Here is a 21,145-nt window from a genome sequence, read left to right on the forward strand (position 1 = left end):
ATCGGGGTTCTGGCTCATTACTTGCAGAGAGGGAGTAGCGCAGGCGGTGCAACTGAACTGCGGGTGCTGGTCTTAACCTTTGGTGGTCCGGCCCTGATACAAATCTGGGTTTTCTTGTCCTGATTCTGAACTGCACCTGCTGGCCTACTGGGGATTGCATTCCTTGGGGTTTCTGTCTTTTCAACTGACCCGTAGCCAGGGTTGGTCTTCACACTATTCTAGGTAAATGTGTGGGTAATTGACAGTATAATTTGCGTCCTTTTCTTTACCCTCTCTAATTTTGCTAAAGTTTTAATTGCATATGTTCCTTTTTCTTACCCTCCCTTGGATAAATGATAAATTTGTGTTTTTGCTGTTTAATAGCGGGTTCCTCTTTCTTACCCACCTTATAGTTGAATGCTAAAATGCTTTTCTTGATTGCATAAATGTTTCCTTTTTCTTCACCCTCCCTTTAAAGTAATTAAACGTGGTTATTTGATTAATAGTGTGTTCCATTTTTACCTTCCCTCTAGCTATATGGTCAATTTGGTTTCGTCGTTGTATATTATGTTCCCTCTTTTTACCCACCCTTTGATAATTGCGTGAATCTGTGTTATTTAGTATGTTCCTTCTTTTTCCTACCCGTAGAAAATTGTGAGGAAGTCTGTTTAATTAAATAGCTTGTTCTTTGCTCTTACCTTCCCATTATTTGTTTTGCTAAATGATTGGCATAATATATATTGTGCATAGTTATACACTATTTCTAATTTTGATTATTGATAGTCTTATTGCTTTCAATCTTTGGATCATGACCTTTGATGAAATTTAGATAAAGAGTTTTAAAACTTCCTGAGTCTGTGGTTATTATATGAGTGCAAATGCTATTTGTTTATTGAACTGTCTTTTAAAACGAACTCCCTGATCCAATAGGTTATAGGTACCAGTGACAAGGATTGGTAAGTCAATGGTATAGGACCTAGTAGAATAAAATATCTGGTAGTTAGCGCATAGGCTACATGACTAGGATAATGTGTTATTGATTATGGGCCCAGGAGAGTATGGAACATTTATAGTCAGGTGACCTGCGCTCTCTATCAGTATACCTAACTTTTTATCCTTATAGTTGTGTTATTTATTGGTGCAAAGTATTTATCATATATGCATTCTCATTTTCTTTTCCATATATTCTGTGTATTTATTAATATTATTCAATAAGTTATTATTAACTTTATTGTACTTAAGATGCAATCTTATCAAAATGTCAATAAAAAACACCAAAAAAACCTATTCCCTTCCAAAGACATTTTTATCAATAACTCTCCTTGCTAAGCTCCCCACCATACATACGACCTCACATTGTATGACTGACCCTGGCTGTTACATGACACTCACAAGACCTATTACGACCTTCAGCTTCAACTCTGGTAAAAATATGTATTTCTGCACCCCTAATCGCTATAAATTTGGAGAGAGGGTGTGGTGCAGCGACCAGAGCTGCCAACTCCAGGGCTGGGGATCTGGGCTCATGTCTCAACATCCTGTGATTCTGGTTCAATCACCTAATCCCCCTGTGCCCATGGACAGCGCCTGGATACCCTCACGGGTGATAAGCTCGCTATATAAATCTGCAAATTCATATGCAATATTTGCTTTTACCAAATAAGTGCGATGGTTTTTAATAACTGTGCAAATAAAGATTTGATTAGATGTGAACTTTAGTGTATATGTAATTTACACATATGTAACTCCCACCATGAGTGACCGTAGTAGATATACGTATGTCACCTGCTACCATGTTACTCTGAATCTCTTATGTAATGTCCTTCGCTCTATTGTAAAGCACTCTGGCACCTCTGACTAAAGTACTCGCAATATAAGAAGGCATAAATAAGAAGAAATTACAAAATTAACCTGCCCCTCTTTAACAAACAATGTTGTGAGGTGAACATTGGACGAGACCGAAGCTGCCACGACGCCTGACCCAGCCCTGCGTAAGATAAAGAAATACGTGGCGGATCTCTAGGAAATGCAGGAGCACGACCCTGCTTCATAACAACAAGAATTACTCAGTAACACCTCTTAGTTCAGCAAACATACGAAATACAAAGTACTAAAGCGTAGTGAGTGAGAATATTGTTACAGAATATTTTACACACCAGCCGTACATTTCATGTATATAAAAGAATGCATTATTCTTAGTTAAATATATATGTATAAATGCAAAAATCCGCTATTTTTAACGCGTCAACTGCTAAATAATCTATTTACATATATTCTAAACAGGTAATACTGTTTACATTCCCCTTGATATTGTTGGGTGTGTAACATTTCAAGATGGCGCGCAGTTGATTTCCGGCGGCTTGATAGCGTTAGTCCTTTTTTTATTTTGTAAAGTGCCTGGCTGTCAGATTTGCTTCCCTCCCCCTCCCTTTTCTTTTTGCCGTTACGTATTTCCTGTGCCTGCCTCTGTGTTGCTCGAGCGTCGAAGGCCCCGGGATTGGAGCCGCCACTGCCCGGAGGAGAAGCCAACCGGGAGAGGTGAGGCCTGTTGTGCAGGGCTATACTGGTGACTGAAAATACAGGTGAACAGACAGAAAGGGAATCTGTCCACTGTCGTATCCAGCTTCCCACCCGGAGGGGGCCTAAGGGCGGATAAGTGTAATGTACCCCACTGGGGAACCCCGACTTTCTTCGCTCACTGGTAGTCAGTCTCGCAAGGTCCCCGTTGTTTCTCAAATCTGTTGGTGTCACAAGATTAGTCGTCTTTCGCCGGGGTTGGGATGAACTGAGCTAGGGATGTCTCACCTGACGCCAGCTATCTGAGTCTGTGGTCTCGCCCTGACCTCACCAGTGCGGTGGGAGACTGCAGCTTGCTCTGCCTGGGCAGTGCTTACCCGCCAGCTCAGCTTGGGAGGATGTGAGGTTGAGTGTGTGTATTCGAAGGACAGGGGCGTCTTTTAATGTCACCTACTTCTGGTGGGCAGGGATCTTGTATTGTAGCAGTCCTTCTAGCTACGACGGAGTGGTCTCTGCAGTCGGTTATAGACGTGGTGCACATACTTCCTTAGTTTGGGGAGCAGCGTAGACCTTCTAGCCTTCCCTTCGCTGGTAGGAGGAGACGTGGTCATCCCTTGTAGTTTTCCTATTGGATCCCACTAGCCAGGTATCTGATCTGTTAACTCTGCATGCACGTACTCACACCGGCTCTTGATGAACAGAAGTAGATGCGTACGTACTTGCTTACTCTACACCTTGAGGTGGGATGATGTAGGGGTTGGGGTTCAGTCAGTAACCTGTTAGCTGGCGATGCTACTTATTCCCAACCAAAAATATTGTATAACGCTGCTAAACAATAGGAGCACTAGCTCTCTTATTCTCTAATTCAAACTTCTTTTATTTCTTTAAATTTATAAATGTTATTTCAAACATAAAGACGTTTTAGTAGCTACTAACTCGTGGCAAAATGTGTACGTCTAGCTATGCCAATAAAGAATCATTGTATTTGGATTACTCGTTCCGGAATTTGCTCACCTGGAATAGTGTCTGGGAGGAGAGATACGCTGGGGCTCACCTGCCACCTTTTGTTTTTCACGATAAGCTCTGTCTAAAGCATTTATCACTTGCAATCCCTGGCGCTTTTATGATGGAGCGCACGAGATTGAGTGGGGTGATGGCCACTTCCCAGCTCTGCCGTAAGGGTAACAAAAACATGTTTGTCATTTGCTGGCTCGATCTTGGATGGAGTAGGTTTGTCAGCTCTACCTTAAGCGGGAGGTATTGGGCTGTCACCCTGTGTCTGTCCCTTGAGGGGAACGGGGATGCCACCTTTCGGCTCTATATCGAGGGGAACGGGGATGTCCCCCTTCCACTTTAAATTTAGGGGAGCGGGCATGTCACCTGCCGGTTAAAGTGGATGCGAATGGCGCTGTCACCCGCCGACTTCACTTTAATCAATTATTTTGTTTTAGGGAATATCAAGGGATAAAGTGTTTAACTATCATCTTACATCACATTGGGTCATACGTTAATTTTTTGGTCCTTTTCCATATCGGGGGCAACTTGTGGTGGGGCTAGAGACAGAGACTTGAACTACGGCAGTATTTCCTTGGATGGTTACCAGAAGCGTCCGTTAGAGATCTCGAGTAATCACCTTTTACTTCGGTGATATTTAGTTTATATTGTTTTCTCATTGCTTTTATTGCTTGGTTCTTTTGTGAGTCAGATTGAGCTTGCTTTCCTTATTGTTGGACACACAAAAACGTCTGACTGCTTTGGCTATATTTTAAGGTTAATTGGGCTTGTTAATGCTGATCATGGAAGTGTATTAATGTCATGTGCCTGCCTGTTGATGGGACAGCTGTGGGCATATAAGTAGTGTGTGTAGTGGTTGTGGAAATTTAAGTTCTGCATATCATTTAATGTCTTTTTTTTCTCTGTTTTGTTACTTATTAATAATGCCTGAAATATATCATGTTAACCTGCGTTTTTGTCTGTGGAAAAAATGTATGTATCCTTATCATTACAAAACACAGTATGTGAGAAGCAGCGCGCCCATCGCAGTAATGTTTTTTTCTTATGACCTGGAAATGCGACCAGTATTGTATTAGAGCAGTATATGTGTCAAGATGCCTTTATTAGTAGTTTGTCTAAAAATCGTTCTATTTGGTCACATTTATTTTCACTAGCAGGACCTATATAATTTAACAGTTGGAGACAGGGAATGTAGTAATGGCTCGGATGCGCTTTTCATACGCAATGCTATTTTGTTGTTATCAAAACGTTTAGTGCTGTTTGACGAATCTGCAGTATATTTGGCACTCATTTGAATCATTCAATAAGGTATGTTTTTATATTTTTGTGCAGATCTGGGGGCTGTCAAGGTAGCTCCCTTAGGAATTTCCCTCTCCTTTTTAGGTTTCACCTGCACAGACAGCGCTTGTGAAATTTATTGTATTTAATATGAATCTTAAAAAGGTATTATATTCCGCCCTTACTTTTCATTGGTTCGTGTGCTTGGCACTTACTTTTACTTTATTTCTACAGGTTGTAGTATGCTGTTTCATGTTGTTGCTTGTGCGTTAATTTTATCAGTATACCGTGGCCCAAGTACACCTTTTCATCCACGTTGGTGGGTGGAACTTTTATCCGGTTTCGTCTGCACAGTGTTATTGTTTACTTTAGCTAATCTCTGCCTGCACACATTTGAAGCCACCCGAATGTCTTTGATTTAATCTGTTTGTGTTAGCACAACATTTCAAGCGTGCTTGTATAGGATGTTGAGCCAATGCTGAGCCTCAAACCCAGCTGCAAAGATGGCAGTTATGCCACTTTCCCTGTCCTGTCACTTCGCTTCTATTATACATTGTACTGAAACACCGGAAAAGATAGTTATGGAGTGAAGTAGAAAATACTTAAAAGGACCTCCTTTTATTTTTGAACTATTTTACTTTAAAAAAAAATCAGGGAGTTAATAAATTACTAATTTTAATGTTGAGTTGATGCAGATACTTGATCCCGGAACTCCTGCTCCAGGATCGGCAGTTATGGCTGTTATGCCACATCAAGTCAAAAGGAAATCCCTGGGGAGCACTAGTTATACTTTCGTACCTACTGTGGATACACATACAGACTTAAACAGGGAAAGCTAGTTTCTATACTATAGAGAATACATATTAATTTCCACAACCAAATTGAATCGTTTACAATCTATTTTTAATAAAACCATAAACATAAAAAACATAAGCGCTTGGACATCACAATTTAAAATTTCAAAGAGATATTCTTTGAAAGTAAAAAACAATTAATCACAATATTTCATCACAATATACAACTCAAAATTTAGAATTAAAAGCAGAGGAAAACACATAGGACATCTCAACAACTCATACATAAAAGCGATAAACAAGAACCTATTAATAAACAACCCCTAGTTTAAATGTGGCTACTTGGTCTCTTTGCCACTATTTGTCTCTGGATCCAAAGGCCTACAGTTTTTTTATCAATATAAACAACAGTAACAGTAGTACATGTACATCAGTTGTTTACTGGGCCCTGATTGGATTCTGTGTGGACAAAAATGCGTCAACGCGTTTCGGTGCAGAACAAGTGATACTGTGGCACCTTCTTCAGGACTTTTGATCGGGGTTTCTCGCTTCAATAAGTGGTGACTTGCACCCTCTCCCTTCTATATGAGGGAAGATCCAGATTAGTACATCTATGGTGTTCAGTAAATTTCTTCAGGATTACTCCTCATAGTCCTCTCTTTTTTAAGAAGAGCTCCTTGTATTAGGTTATCTTTTCTTGTTTTTCCAATCTTTTATGCTGTTTGGCTGAATATCTTAAAGTTTTATAAAACTCTCCTCGAACGGGCATAGGATTTGGGATCTCCTTGAGAGAACTGGATATGTTCTCGTATTTCCTGGAGCCGCGTCTTTGCCTCGTTCCAACACTCTCAGCCATTGTCTCTGTACCCTAGGGATTTCCTTTTGACTTATTGTCTCTGTACCCTAGGGATTTCCTTTTGACTTATTGTCTCTGTACCCTGTTCCCTGGAGATAGTGGGGTACCCTCTCTCTAGATACATGTTATGCCACATCCTCTGTACTGCCCCTTCACGTCTAGTTTCAGTACTCTTGTTTTATTTTTATTTCCAAGAGTTTATTGTTTCAGTCATTTTTGCAGTTTTTTTTCCCATTCTCTGCATAGTGCTGTTTTTTAGCACACGTTCATATCGCAGGGTGGTTTTAGAAGACTTCTTAAATTTCACTAGAGCTCACTTGACAGATTCAGTGCTGTGGTAGAAGTTCAGGCGGAGTGTGAGGCAGTTATGTCCATTCTCTTGCTATGCATATTTTGTTTGCTGTCTCTCCTTTGTTCCCTCTCAGTATCTTCTGATTTCTTACTCTCCTTCTGTTATTGCTCTGCTCCTCTGATTGTCCATCTCTCTGTCTTGCTTTGAGCTTCAGAACGCACATGGAGCATATTCATATAAATTGTTTCTCGTATTCTAACCTTAGTATTGAGTTTATAAAAACAGAATGATTTGCACCTGTTACCTTTCTCAAAAAAGCATGTTCACGCCATGTATACTGTAACACTTTATCCATTGTAGCCTTACTGAATTCCAATATGTTTTACAGTGTTATACAACATTAATATGAGTGATTTTGTACACAAGTATCTTGGTTGTAGTATTGGGTTATCATTTCACTCCAAATCACTATGGTATGCAGCTGTTTTCATTTGTGGCGACATAGTGTTACTGTTCACCATTAATCAGCTCTAATGGTGGGGTTTTCTGACGTTGTACCGGACATCTTTCAGTGTTAATAACACATTCGTAAACACCGGGGCACGTATTTTCCGATCAGTTTTCTTGACCATGGTTTGCCCATATAGAGTCTGTCTAGTTTCATCTTCCATCATGCACCAGCAGCGTAAATACGTTAACGTCAAGTACACACATTTGCTCACCTCTTTGGCAGCACTTGTTTAGCAGTGAATTGAACATTAAAGGTAATTGCTATAAATCTTCCTTACCAGTGTTTAAAGTTACTTGAACTCGTGGTCATACATATGTTTTACAGAGTTCATTTGTTTGTTGTTGCCAGGTATCACTTAAGGTTATTGTTGGTTCCTTGGGGGTATCAATGTGTATTGGGCTAAATTGGCTGTGTTTATTTTCCACCCTGCCCTGTCAGCAGCAAAGGTATTTCACATTTTTTGCTTGGTTACACTCTGCATTCAGGTCTGCCGGTTTATTATTCATATCTCTGATGTTTATTTATTACTTTCTAGTGAGTATCACATTGTTTCTTCACTGTATTATTTCTTGCATCATTGCTCATTACATGAGTATGGCCGGTTTTAAGTTGCGCCTAGCGTTGCAGCGCATGTGCTGCTCGCTCTGCAAGGCATGCTGTAGTAGGGTATGTTTTAGAAGTGGTGTGGAAGCCCCGTCCATATTTTTCATTGGTTGGTGTCATTGTCCATGGTAAACGCTGGCTTCCGATTGATAATGAGGCTTCTTAGTCCCGCCTTGTGACCGCCCAACAGGACTGGATCTTTTACTTGCGGCGTTACTGTCTCCTTCATTAGTCGGTAAGCACTCTTTATTTATTTATTTATTTATTTATTTTTCATTCGGCTTTTGCAAGGGCGGCCGCATGTTTATATTTGTATTGCGCTTTCACTTTAACAATTGCTGCCGGCCAACCCTGCGAGTGCTGTGGGGCAGTAGCTATTGTTAGTGAAAGCTCGATGCAAATATAGACAAGCGGATGCCTTTTGCGCATGCTATGGGGTGCCGGCTGCAGGAAGGGCGCAGAGCCCAAGGCCCGGAACATGCACCCCGGCGGGAACCAGCACCGGGGGCTGCTGCATGGGCAAGGCGGCCAAGATCTGCCGCACCTGGCCCCCGGAATTGGAACTGAAGGCGCTGGGCACTCTGTGCTGAAGGAGCGGCAGCTGGAGGCCCTGCTGCAGGCCGTGGAGTCCCTGGGAAGGGTGGGGGGCGCCCGGACCATTTGCCTTCTGCTGTCCACCGAGGCCCTGCCGCTCCTATTCTGCCGCCTCTTCCAATGGCCCGACCTCACGCATTCCTGCAAGCTTGAAGCAGCTGCGAGAGCCACGGCAAGGCTGACCCTAAGCTGGTGTGCTGCAACCCGCACCACATCAGCCGGCTCGGCGAGCTAGGTAAGGGGCTGTGTGCGGCGTGTGCACCACACTCTCCTCCTGCACACGGGGGCACTAATACCAGCGGCATGCACTACCTCAGCCGCCCTCTGCACCCCTGCCACAAGTCCAGCGAGCTCGGTTAGGGGCTGCTCGCGGCATGTGCACATGTGGCATGCCGTGGTACACACTAACCTCCTGCAAAGGGACACCAACTCCAGCAGCATACATCACTCCAGTCACTCCCTGCACTCTTCAAGTATTGTGCACACGGTGTGTATATGTGCATAATAACATTCTAACAAGAGACGCCTGCAACTGGTTCTTCAAAGTAGGTGAGGGCTTGACAGTAGTCACCTCAACAATACCACAGCTGTCAATGCTGGGCAGTTAAAACCATGTTTTAAAACAGGTAACCATGCAGTAAAACAGGTTGTAATACTTTCCACAAACCGTCATCCTGACCTTGTATACTGCCCTGCACTTGTGCATACAGAGCGGTAGCCTGCACACAAAACCTACCCTCTGCACAGGTCCAACATGGAAAGATTAACAGTGAAGACCTCCACCCGACGCTTTCCATCATGTGTGCACATGTCCACTATGTGTGCATACATACAATAAGTGTCATCTCCCGCTCACTCCAGCTGTTTTTAATTCTCAGACTTAAGTGTTTCCCCTCAGTTGGTACTACTTCACCTAGAACGAAGTACACAACCACAGCTTCCCTTCTGTGGACTCTGCCCAATGAGATCCGGCAGTCCTCATTGAATCAAATTTTACTCCTCTGCCTAGTAGATTGTTATCGGAGTTTGCCCAAAAGAATAGAGTAAGGAGAAGAATCAGGAAGCGATAGAGTGAAAAAGCCAGGTCCTCAAGAGTTTCTCAGGGTCCAGTTGCTCCATCAGTGTACTGAACCGCAACATTAATTTCCATTTCCGGATTAGTGACATGGATTAGTTTGAGTCTGTGTGCTGTTACGACTCAGTTTTTAGTAATTGATGTTCGGTGTTGGCTTGTGACTTGACCAGTGCTTCTTGTGTGCCGATAATTGCCCAAGAGTTAGTTTCGCCATCAGACTTTGACCCTCAGCAAAAGAGATGCTGAAAGGTGAAAATAATTGGGATGAGAATGAGCGAAAAAAGGAGACTGGAAGTGGTGAAAAACAAGATAGCCTTAGTATTTGGCGAGGTTTCTTCTTATTTTTTTTAGAAAGACCTGCATATACTTTGTTACGAGTGAAGTTGTGTTAGGAAGCAGCCATGTCTTTTCTACAGTGTGGTTGTGCTGCAGGGCTTCTGGCCCAGTTTTCTCCTTGGTTTCCACCCCATGCCCCGCTCGAGCGGTGTGCGTGTCTTCGAGCGAGCTTTGCTTGTTATTCTTGCACACAATCTATGTCTTGCCTGTGTTACTTGAGAGGGGAGTATGGTGTGTAGCCACCGTAATGAGAAGGTTAAGCATTAAAATAAGGCCAGCTCGGGGGACTCCCTTCCCCCTTTGGCTCTCTGAGGCCATGGGTCTGAGCGGGGAGGGGCATGGGGATATAAACTTTAACCTATTGGTATTCTAAATAACGCCTTTTATTTGTGTTGTTTTTTAAACATATAAATAAAAGGCATTGTCATTCACAATGCCAATAGCTCAAAATATCGTAATTGCGAGACTTATTGCATTGCAAATGCTTGTTTAAGCCGCTACTGTTGCATGTTTGGACTTGTAGTATGTTATTTTGTACATGTCAGCACTGACGCAGGTCACTCCAGTGCCAGTGTTGCAGCCTTACTGGATTGGCAGTTTAATGGCTATGGGGCTCTCAATCTGACATACATACGCGGCTAGTACATTGGTGGCACTTTGCTTTTCTATTTCTCCGTTTTTTCCATTTCCGGCACATTATCATCACGCTTAGCACTATACATTTTACTAATTTAGCATGCACTGTCGCGTGCATGTTTTAAATTCGCATGTTTCGCTGGATTGCCCATGGTGGCTTATGCATGTGTCTTAGTCTGCACTCTTGTATGATTTTTACCCCACATTGGTGTCAGTTGAATGTTTGCTGATGTTTAAACTCGGCCTCCCTGAAATATAAGAAGCACATAAAGAAAAGCTCCTTCTTCCATTATGCTAGCCAAGAGCACCATGTCTGTTGAGAGTTTGCCTTAACACTGAGTATGCCTCAGACCCCTGAGTGTTTGACTTTGTTCTTCTCCATACCACACAAGGCCCCTGAAGGATGCCAGATTTCACAGTGGAATAAAAAATAATTTAATGAACATGTTACTGCGCTATGTAACATTTTTTTTTATTTAATGTTCGGGGCACTTTTATATAGCGCTAACATAACCCAAAGGTACAGGAGCTATATTACCGACAATAAACAAGTCATAACACTTTTATAGTTTCACGTAAGGGAACCCTATTGCATTTGCCAATGCTTGTTTGATTTTCTATTTGATTTTCTATTCGACAAATCCCAGAGATTTTGGCAGACATTTAGAATGTTTAGCTTACTGTTGTTGACTTTTGCTCAGGGCCTCCAGGTAAAGAGCACATTTTAAACTGGAGATTCAGCTTTGCTATTAAATTTGATATTGTTTGATGGATAAGAACAGAAGTTGCTAACTGTGTGCCTAGAAGGGAGTTGGCCATTCAAGAGGTACCACATTAGGCAGTTGGTCAACCCTCGCTGTGTTCCTGCTTTAGTTGGGTGCATTTAGGGGGGGTGGGGGCATAGTGCTCAGCCTTGCTGTGAATTCCTGTTGTGAAAAGCAGTGCATAGCAGGGATTGCTGGTAGTGCATGCATGCTTTGAGTATATTTTGCAGTAGTGCTCAAATGCCAAGAAACATAACTTCATCTTGTCTGCAAAACACAATGGGCAGTAAGAGTTTGGGGCAGTCATGTTAAATCTGAAGACCAAATTGGGATTATGGTTTGATCCATCAGGCTTGGGCAATGGATGGATTGAATCGGTTTACTGACCTTTCCAGTAATAATGTTCTTTAAACCTATGCAATGAACCCAGGTTGGAGCAGGAACACACCTCTAAATCCTGCTATACAGCGATTATTTAGTCAGTGATTTTTATTTTATTTTATACACTTATAAGGCGCGCAGCTACCCAAAAAGGGTTTCCCGGTGCCGAGACACAGTACAAGATAGGTGTAATAAAACGAAGCAAGCAGGATTTATTTCTCAAACAACCAGGTCTTTATATTTCTCCTGAATGTGGCGTAGTTCTCCTCCTTGTGGATGTGGGGAGGGAGTGCATTCCAGAGGGTGGGTCCTAGGTGTGAGAAGGACCTCCCACCCATTCTTGCTAGCTTAAACCTAGGTACACAGACATTTGCTGCTGAAAGTGAACGCAGATTTCGTTTGGGAAGATAAGGGCGGGCCAATGCTTGAAGATATTTTGGCGCCGTGCCGGCTTTAATCCTGAACATATAGCTCAGGGCTTTAAACCTGATCCGGTTCTCAACCCTGAGCCAATGCAGGTCCTTCAGGTGTTTAGATACGCTGGAGGTTTTGGGGATTTTGCATAGTAGTCTGGCGGCTGAATTTTGTACCATTTGCAGTCGCCTGATTACAGCCTGATTAGAACCAAGGTACAGGATGTTGCCGTAGTCAAGCCGAGAAGTTATAAGGGCACTGACGACGGTCTTTTGGGTAGCAGAAGGCAACATCCACAGGATTTTTCTTAAGTGAGGACAATGAGTGAAGATAATGTATTAAGTGGAAGAGGAAACCTATGTAGTGGCATCCTTGAATAGGAACTAAGCTACAAAGGGATGCATTGCAGGAGCGAGGATTCTGGAGGGGGTCTACCGCAAAGCAGAGCTTCATTGACAAGAATGTCCTGCATAGCATGAGGTCGGACTTGTTTTCCCAAATGCTACAACGTGCACTTGTTCTCTGGACGTACATGGCCCAAGTGAAGATTGGGCCAAGAGTGGGCCTGTCATAGGCAGGGCTCTCCCTTATGGAGAACTTCTCTAGCATTGAGCACAGGAACAGGGGTTTGTTGAAGCACGAACCAATAAGATGAAAACGACTGATGACTTGATTGGTAACAAGATATTTAACTCACTGGAGAGATGTGCATGTTTCTTTTTGTTTCGGTGATGAGTCTGGCAGCAGCTTTATGAGAGGCCTTTAAGGGGGGCAACTTGCACCTAGGCAGGCCACATAGTGTGACATTTCCGTAATCCAGCATATGAATGACTAGAGTTTAACAGATTTAAGGTCGTCCTGGGAGAGGAAGGGTTTTAATTTCCTTAAACTGCTCATCTGAAAATCTGCCCCTCTGTTGGCAGGACTGATGTGATACTGCTTGTTCAGGCTTTGAGTGTAAGTCCCAAAGATCTTCCCGAATCTATGATGAGAGGTAACCAGTTGAGGGCAGTTAGAGGCTCCATCCATAGGTCGATTGTGGAGGGAGAAATTAATAGGAATTCAGTTTTGACAGCGTCGAGTTAGAGTGGCTGCAGGAATTTAGGCTCTCTACCCACTCTAGTTGACAAAGTAAAAAACCATAGAGTAGTTTGTGATTGTGATCTTATCTTTTGAGGGACATGTCAGCTCTGTCACCTCTGCATCCTTTTATACTTTAAAACGTCTTAGGAAGATATTTCCTTTTATCCCTCCTGATTTTCAAAAAAACAGCAGCATCAGCCTTAGTACTCTCGAAGGTTGACTATTGCAATGCTCTTGTAGGGTAGGCCTTAGTAAGCCCACTGGTGCAGGGGTTTGCCCTTCTTATTGCACTAGTCCTTTAGACTTACAAAGTAGAAATTGGCACGGAAGCTGTAATATTAAACAAAGAGTTTATTAAACCTCATGAGGTGGAACTAAGTCTATACACAACCCTCAGGCAATGTAAGAGGCAGCACACTGAGTACAGAAACTCTGACGCCTTTATACCAAACTATTTGCAGAGTAGGCATGGAAGCTCAAAAGGAGCCGTACAAGTGTTCACACAAATAGTCATTTGTACATATATGGACACAGAGAGAATTGCTTGGTCAACAAGGTGGGAGGTGCTACACAACTGCTGACATTAGCTAAAATAGCCTGATAGTTACGATTATAAAAGGTGTATACTAACAACTACAAATCTTTCTGAGCATGCGCAAGGCTCTAGCTCAGTGCTGTAACAGTTAATTATAGTTGATGACTCCAGCAGAATACCAGGGCAGACAACAAGGAAGACGGAAAAGCATGTGGCGGGCACATGGCTAACTAAAATGGCTGCCACAAACAAAATGACTTCAGCTCATGCTAACGGCGGTCACTGCAAATTTCTACAGACGACCCTTTTAGCATTAGCTGAAGACATTTATAATTAAGAAGGAGCGGGGGATACGTCTTGTACATCAATGAGCATAAGATTGTTAACTTCCTGATCCAGTACATATTGAACATTTACAGGTTTCGTGTTGCTTTTAGTAGGTATACAGGCAGTAATACAAAGGGAGCAAAGCATTGGACCACATTGTAGACATAAGCAACATAATAGTAGAACTGTACAAATGATACACTACTCTGTTAAGAGCTTCCAGCCCCAAGTTGTAAACAATGACCATAGCCAGCTGGATAAAGTCCATGTTCCAGTGTCAGGGTGGATCTCAGCAGCAATTTTCTGCAGTTTAGAAATTGCACTGAAAACAGACGGGGCAAGATCAGGGATATAAATGCAACAACTGCTCCCGATGATGTGACATGCACCACCTCGATCAGCCAAGACAACATCAAGGACCATTCGATTTTGGAGCGCCACAATCCTTGCTATTTGCAGTTCTTCTGTGATGTTTCGAAGTGCCATAGCTGCCTGGTTGGTTACAGCTTCTACAACACGTGTTAAACGTCTGATTTTCCTGCTGTTTAGAGCGGCACCAACAAAGAATAATAATCCCACATTGCTGCAGTGCAGTGTCAGTTTGATCACCTCATCATGATTTATTGTCCTCTTGTATCGATTTTTAGAAATGTCATTAAACAACTTATAGTCCTTGTGATACAATGCAGGAGCCAAGAACACAGGTGGCAACAAAAGGACACATAACAAATTCCAGACCATCCAATGAGCAGATGGTAGTATCCTTTATTTCCGCAGATGAAGTAAGTATTGTGCGAGGACATAAAGCTACTGGTATTGACCCCAGTAATATATTCAAAACTAGAGTACAGTCACTCTTTCCCACAGGAATTCTTCCGATACTGCGAGGACATAAATCTGCTCAGACTCTAGTAACAGCTATAACAGGAGGTCCATTACCCTTAGATGTTTGAGTGTTTGGGAAAGCATAATGCATAGAGGAGTTCCCTCATCGGTACTCCTCCATTTCCCAAACAGTCCCTTTAGCCTGTGGATCTCCTTCCTCGTCAGGACAGCACACTTTATTTAGCTGAAAATTCAGTCTCCCTATATCAGCATAGGTGATATTAGCGACTTCAGAAGCCCACAGGAATGCGAACCAAGCCTTACAACAACCATTGTGAAAGAATGGGAGGGGAATAAAAGGTGTTCCTCCCTTCTTCTGATGAGCTGGCATCATTCCACAACCCAACAGTTGGTGATATTTGTAGCATTGTGGTTGTGGTACAACATCTAAATGGACGTATTGTTGAGGTAGGACATTCTATGTTGCTGCTCATGATATGGAAGGGAGAAATAATAGTGCTCAATGGGGGCTGGAGTAGTGGCATTCAGCTTTTGTTGAACAGGAGCCACTTCCTCTACAACCCAAGCTATTACTGCCACAATGATCATGATAAAAGTGAATCCAGCGATAAATATCGTTTTCTTATCACAGATTCTCACAGTGGTCGATATTTTCTCCGTAGGCATGTTTGTCTCGATGTTAAATCAATAAAGAAGATGGAGTTCCAAGGTCCTGGGCAGCCGTTGATTTCCTCACTGAGGGTCAAGATGGGTGTCACTAAACAACCCCCCCCCCTCGCCAGTTCAGCATTTTCACTAACCCAGGACTGTTGTTCAACCAGTCTTTTTCAAAAATGCTGCTTCCCTCGGGTCGCTGCTGATATTGGGATGTACCAGGGATCGTGTGGTCCGGGAAGACTTCCTCAGGTCCTTCAGGGGATATAGCTTGGCCTTTCTCTGTATCCAAGAGGTGAGGGCAGCGGGCTCCACTAGGGTTGACGGCACTTTCTTGCAGTGGGTGGAACGCACCCAGGACTTTTTGTTGGTGACTTGGACTACAGTTCTAGCGCGAGGAGGACCGTTTCTGGGCTGCGCCTCCTCGGTTCCAGGCTATTCGACCTCTGGAAAACCTTTACCATGACCTGATCAACAGGTCGTAGGTCATGGCCATCACCCTGGGATCTATCAGGAAGAGCTTCTTGAACTTTTTGATGAATAGAAAGCAAGCTGTCGGTTAACTGAGACAAATTGTCACTCATCAAAACACAAGGTACATCATGTATAGGGCGTGGCTTAGGAGTCCCCCAAATATTTATGGCCTTCCAAACACTATCTCATACGGTGTGAGGCCAGATTGTGTGTGAGTGGTACTGATCTAATGGAAAGCAGCGCTAAAGGTAATACATCAGGCCATTTCAGAGATGTGGACACCTGAATCTTTGATAACTTTAGCTTGAGTGTAGCATTATATCGCTCCACTAGTCCTGCTGATTGTGGATGGAAATCAGCATGAAACTTCTGCTTAATCCCCAATCCCTTCAAAACATACTCAACAACTTGCCAAATAAAATGGGGTCTATTGTCACTTCACAAAAATCTGCAAACACCATATCGAGGAAATAACTCCTTCAGAAGCGCCTCGGCTGTAGTAAGAGCTGTATTATCTTTCTTAGGATATGCCTCTATCCATTTACTGAAGGCACATACCTTCAGTAAATGGATAGTTATTACAGCGTTCTAGCTGGATGTAATCTATTTGCAGAACCTCAAAAGGTGCAGTTGGTGTAGCAGACCCTCCTGTGGGAGTTCGTGTTCCTTTCCCAGGATTATTTTGGAGGGAAATCAAACCGGACTGAACTATCTTTTTAGCTGTGCTGGCAATTTTAGGATGATCCCAAACTTGCGTAAGTAACTTTGTTATTGAGGATGCTCCAACATGTGCCGGCCCATGTGCCATATGAATCGTAGGTTGTAAATAGGCTGCAGGCAGTTTCCACCTAGTCATGTCCTTATTTCTCCAGCAGCCCTCATCATCTAATGTTCCCTCCTTGGCCCATTGTTCTAGTTCCTCTGCAGAAGCAGATCGCTGGATGTCCAATACTTCTTGTCTAACATCATGCCAACGCTCAGCCTGTGACTTCACCACATACATGGATGTAGTGCTTTGCTGCATTGCTGTTTCACAAGCTTTGTAATCTGCAAAGGTATTGCCTTGTCCTATCTTATCAGTCACTTTCTTGTGCACACTACATTTAACAATCACTATTTTCTTGGGGTATGTCAAGGCAGTAAGGAGATTATGCACTAATTCTCCATGCATTATTTGCGTCCCATGTGATGTAAGGAAGCCTCTTTCCTTCCAGAGTAGTCCAAAATCGTGTGCCACTCCAAAGGCAAATCGGCTATCTGTGTAGATGTTAACAGACAAATCAGTACTAAGTTCACACCCTCGTTAATGCTATTAACTCAGCTGCCTGAGCTGATCTCTGTGGAATGCGAGCTATCTCAACTACCGTCTGAATTGTCGTAATTGCATATGCAGCTGATTTCGTGCCATCTGGTAACTTCAAACAGGACCTATCAACCCATAATTCCCCATCTACATTCGAAAGGGGTGTATCTTGCAGGTCGATGCAACCCTTTGTCTGTTCCCCAGTAAGGAATATACAATCATGAGGTTCCTGTGGTTGAGACGTAGTAGCTGGGAATGGCAATAAGGTGTAGCTGGATTAAGAGGCGAACATCTTTTCAAAGTGATATGAGGAGCCAGTAGTGTCAATTCATACCCCGTCCAGCGTGCACTAATTAAATGCTGCGTTTTCGTTTGGTTCAAAAGGGCATCAACTGCATGGGGTACTAACACCAGCAATCTATGTAACAAAACAATACCCTCACTCTGTGGTATATACACAGCTGCCGCTGCCACAGAATGAAAACGCCCAGGCAACGCAAGAGCAATTGGATCAAGGACAGCTGAAAAATACGCACAAGAGTGCTGCTTATAATGTGTCTGCACTAAAACTGAGAGAGCACAACCATCCCTTTCATGTACATAGAGTGTGAAGGCCTTAGTGTAATCTGGAGTCCCTAACACTGGCGCAGAATATAACACTTTATGTAACTGTTGAAAGCATTCTGGCATTCAGTAGTCCATGGAAGGGACGTTGGAGTGCCTTTAGTCAAAAGAGCCAACAAAGGTTTAACAATATGTGAAAAACTAGGAATCCATTGCCTACAGAAAGAGGTAAGACCAATCAGCGCACAAACCTCCTTCTGAGTGCAGGGCACAGGCGTGTTTAAAATAGCTTGTATGCGATCTGCTGTGAGTGCACGTCCCTCCTTAGACTGTAGGTGACCTAAATGGGTAACCTGTTGTCTACAATATTGCAATTTCTTCAGAGATACCTTGTGATTGTGAGATGCAAGAAAAGAAAGCAAGGACAGTGTTCCTTCTCCACGCTGTTGAGGGTTATCCGCAGCCAACAAAATGTCATCAACCTATTGTATGAGCCACCCCTCTTGGTACATGGAAAGAATCAAGTTGTCATTTCAATGCCGGACTATAAATGCTAGGACTCTTTGTATACCCTGAGGAGCTCTACAAAATCCGAAGGATCAATTATTCAAAATGAAGCTCAACAAATAATGGCTGTCAGGATGAATAGGTATCGAAAAGAAAGCATTTTTCAAGTCAATTACACTAAATGTATTGGCAGTGGGCAGAACCATAGTAAGAAGCGTTGTGATGTCAGAAACTACTGGATATTCGGGTACTACAATCTTTTTAACCTCTCGCAAATCGATGATCAATCTGTAGATTCTAGTATCAGTATCTTTCTTCAAGATAGGAAGGATAGGACTATTACAAACATTGTTAGGGACTTCTTTCACCACTCAAATCGTGAACAATGCATATCAGTGCCTCTTCGTCTTCTCGAGTTATTTTATATTGAGGCAATCGAGGCAATTGTCAGGTTTTTGGTTCTTCAAGGCTTGCTCGATGTATGAAGGGTCCACCTCCAGGCAGCTCCAACTCTGAAGAGTCGTAATGACACTCAGTGTTAGAGTGGCCAGGTGAGGGAAAGGAAGGTGGGAAAGGAACAGCGGGGAGGGAGATCTGAAAGAGAAACACAGAATGCGTAAAACATCAATGACCTACTAGTCCCTAGAGCTCTTATTTAGTATCTTGTAGTTAGATATTCACCTGTCATTCCCTGCTGTTATGCTTGCCAACTTGTAAGGATGAGTTGCTTACTACAAGTCAGAATATTCAAGAGTTACATTGATATTCACAAGACAACTATTAAAAGTTAAAATAACTCAAACAACCTATAGGTAATTCACATACCTAAAATACTCTTTCCCTCAATTGTAAAAAGGTTTCATGATTCACAATGCTGGACCAGCCGAGCAACTTTGTACAAGCTTTCAAAAGAAATGTCTATCTGTAGATAAGCATTGGTTTTTATGTCCTTGATTGTTAGTCCCGGTTGAAAAAGTTCTAGAGCCAAAGTTCAAAACTAGGAATTCTCTCCGGTTTTGAAGATAATTCTACTCTAAACTTCCAATTAGGAGATTCAATGAAGAGTTTCGAGGCTTACCCTGATTCAGACGTCTCGATCGTTAAGGGTAAAGCCTCTTCAGAAAGAATACCTTTTGTTCTTGACCTTCCTTGCACTTGCACGAAAACCGCTGCCTTTCCTTTCGGTTTTCAAGTGCTGTATCCAGGATCGTTGCCTCCGGTGGAAACAAAGGAATACTAAGCATGTTGCCTTGGGTGTGGTCTTCTTTTATGTCTGTGCCACACCCAAGGAAACGAGGACGTGCTGCCCGTAACTGACGTTTTCCGCATATCGCGGTAAAATACAAGGTGCAGGAAATGGGCCCTGAGATGCGTGTCTTCGCGCCAGCAATGCAAAGACGTCTTTCAGTGTGTTTTTAAAGCACAATGTCGTGGTTTCAGAGCTCGCACCATACACACAAGAGTGCTCCCACTCCGAATCGTGCCTTGCAGCGGATCAACAAAAATAATGCCCAGGTCCATGCCCACACATCAAGCAACACCAAAAGGAAGATGCTGTATACATCACAACAGAGAATACAATTAGGTAACGCTGTTGGTATCAAAAACTCCTGCAGGATTGCAGAAGTTGCTGGACCGCTTCTGCCTGTTCTGCAAGCTTAGGGGTCTTGTTATAAATACCTCAAACTAAGCTCCTTTATTTCAATCCTAGTAAGTCATCCAGATCTACCCTCTCCTTGGACGGGGTGTCACTGGAACGCGTAAAAGAATTTGACTACTTGGGAATCAGAATTTCAGATAAATTAAAGTGGCAACCTCACGTTGATAAAATGATATTAAACCATAAAAGGGTAGGTGGAGCTCTAGGGCGAGAACACCGTACATCCATCTCTAAGCCCATTGCTCCCGCATTGGATATTTACGCTGCAAAAGCTGTTGGTTGTGGCCTTTATGGTGCGGAGATGTGGGGTTTTGAGTGTGTTGATGCCCTGGTCACTCCTGAGAATACGTTTTTTAGGGAGCTGGTATCGCTTCCAAGGGGTACTCCCATCAAACCACTATTGAGTGATCTGGGTCGCCGCTCTTTCAAGGAATTAGCCAAATTACGCCCTCTCTTATATTGGGCTCGGTTATGGTGGACACCAGAGCTCTCAAGGTATTTAGATGGCCTGAGAGAAGTTATGAATCTTCAAGGTGCTCATAAAATTAGCTGGATTCATAATATTAAGAAGCTCCTGCGCGAATCTGGCTTGCCAACTGACTGGGAGCCTGGGGTCTCTTTATCCAAGACCGAAATTAAGCGAGCCTACTGGACATGGGTTGATGACCAAGAGCAAAGGGACCCAAACCAAGGTAGGCTGACTGGGGCATTGAGACAGCATAAACTAAAGCCTCGCTTGGAGTCATACCTGGACTTTATTAAGAAACCCAGAGATAGATCCCTTTTTATACAGTTCAGGCTGGGAACACTCCCTCTCCGCGATTACACCTGCAAATGGAAGCCGCCGCACCAAACCTCTTCTGTATGCCCAATCTGTGAAGGTGTGATTGAAAACATCCCTCATGTCTTCTTCGTATGCCCAGCCTATGTAAAACCTAGGAAGAAATGGCTCAAACCTGTGTCTGTTGCTTGGAACCAGGGACCACTCCTCTGCACTCAGAATACTCAAGGCTGACACTAGTACAACCTTAGTGTGTGGGGTGGCCAAATTTCTTAGTTGGGCCTGGCTGATTAGATTGAAGGCTATTAGAGGATCTTAGTCCTAGCTGAATCTTTTTACATACTCCCAAAGCTGCTAAAAGTTTAAT

General features: G+C 43.1%; 1 protein-coding gene across 2 annotated transcripts in view; it reads left to right on the forward strand.

Annotated features, from left to right (window-relative positions):
- The first annotated feature begins 2,447 nt into the window (after window positions 1-2,447).
- SAR1A (secretion associated Ras related GTPase 1A) overlaps window positions 2,448-21,145 on the forward strand; it is a 212,798-nt gene continuing 194,100 nt past the window's right edge. The window contains exon 1 of one of the 2 annotated variants that reach the window (XM_086922266.1): window positions 2,448-2,561. The gene's annotated coding sequence lies outside the window, so the exon portion shown is untranslated. The remainder of the gene's footprint in view (window positions 2,562-21,145) is intronic. The other variant, XM_086922265.1, reaches the window with a different exon arrangement.

The sequence above is a fragment of the Lissotriton vulgaris genome, chromosome 5, assembly GCF_964263255.1.
Source record: "Lissotriton vulgaris chromosome 5, aLisVul1.2, whole genome shotgun sequence".
In the NCBI taxonomy this organism is placed as follows: domain Eukaryota; kingdom Metazoa; phylum Chordata; class Amphibia; order Caudata; family Salamandridae; genus Lissotriton; species Lissotriton vulgaris.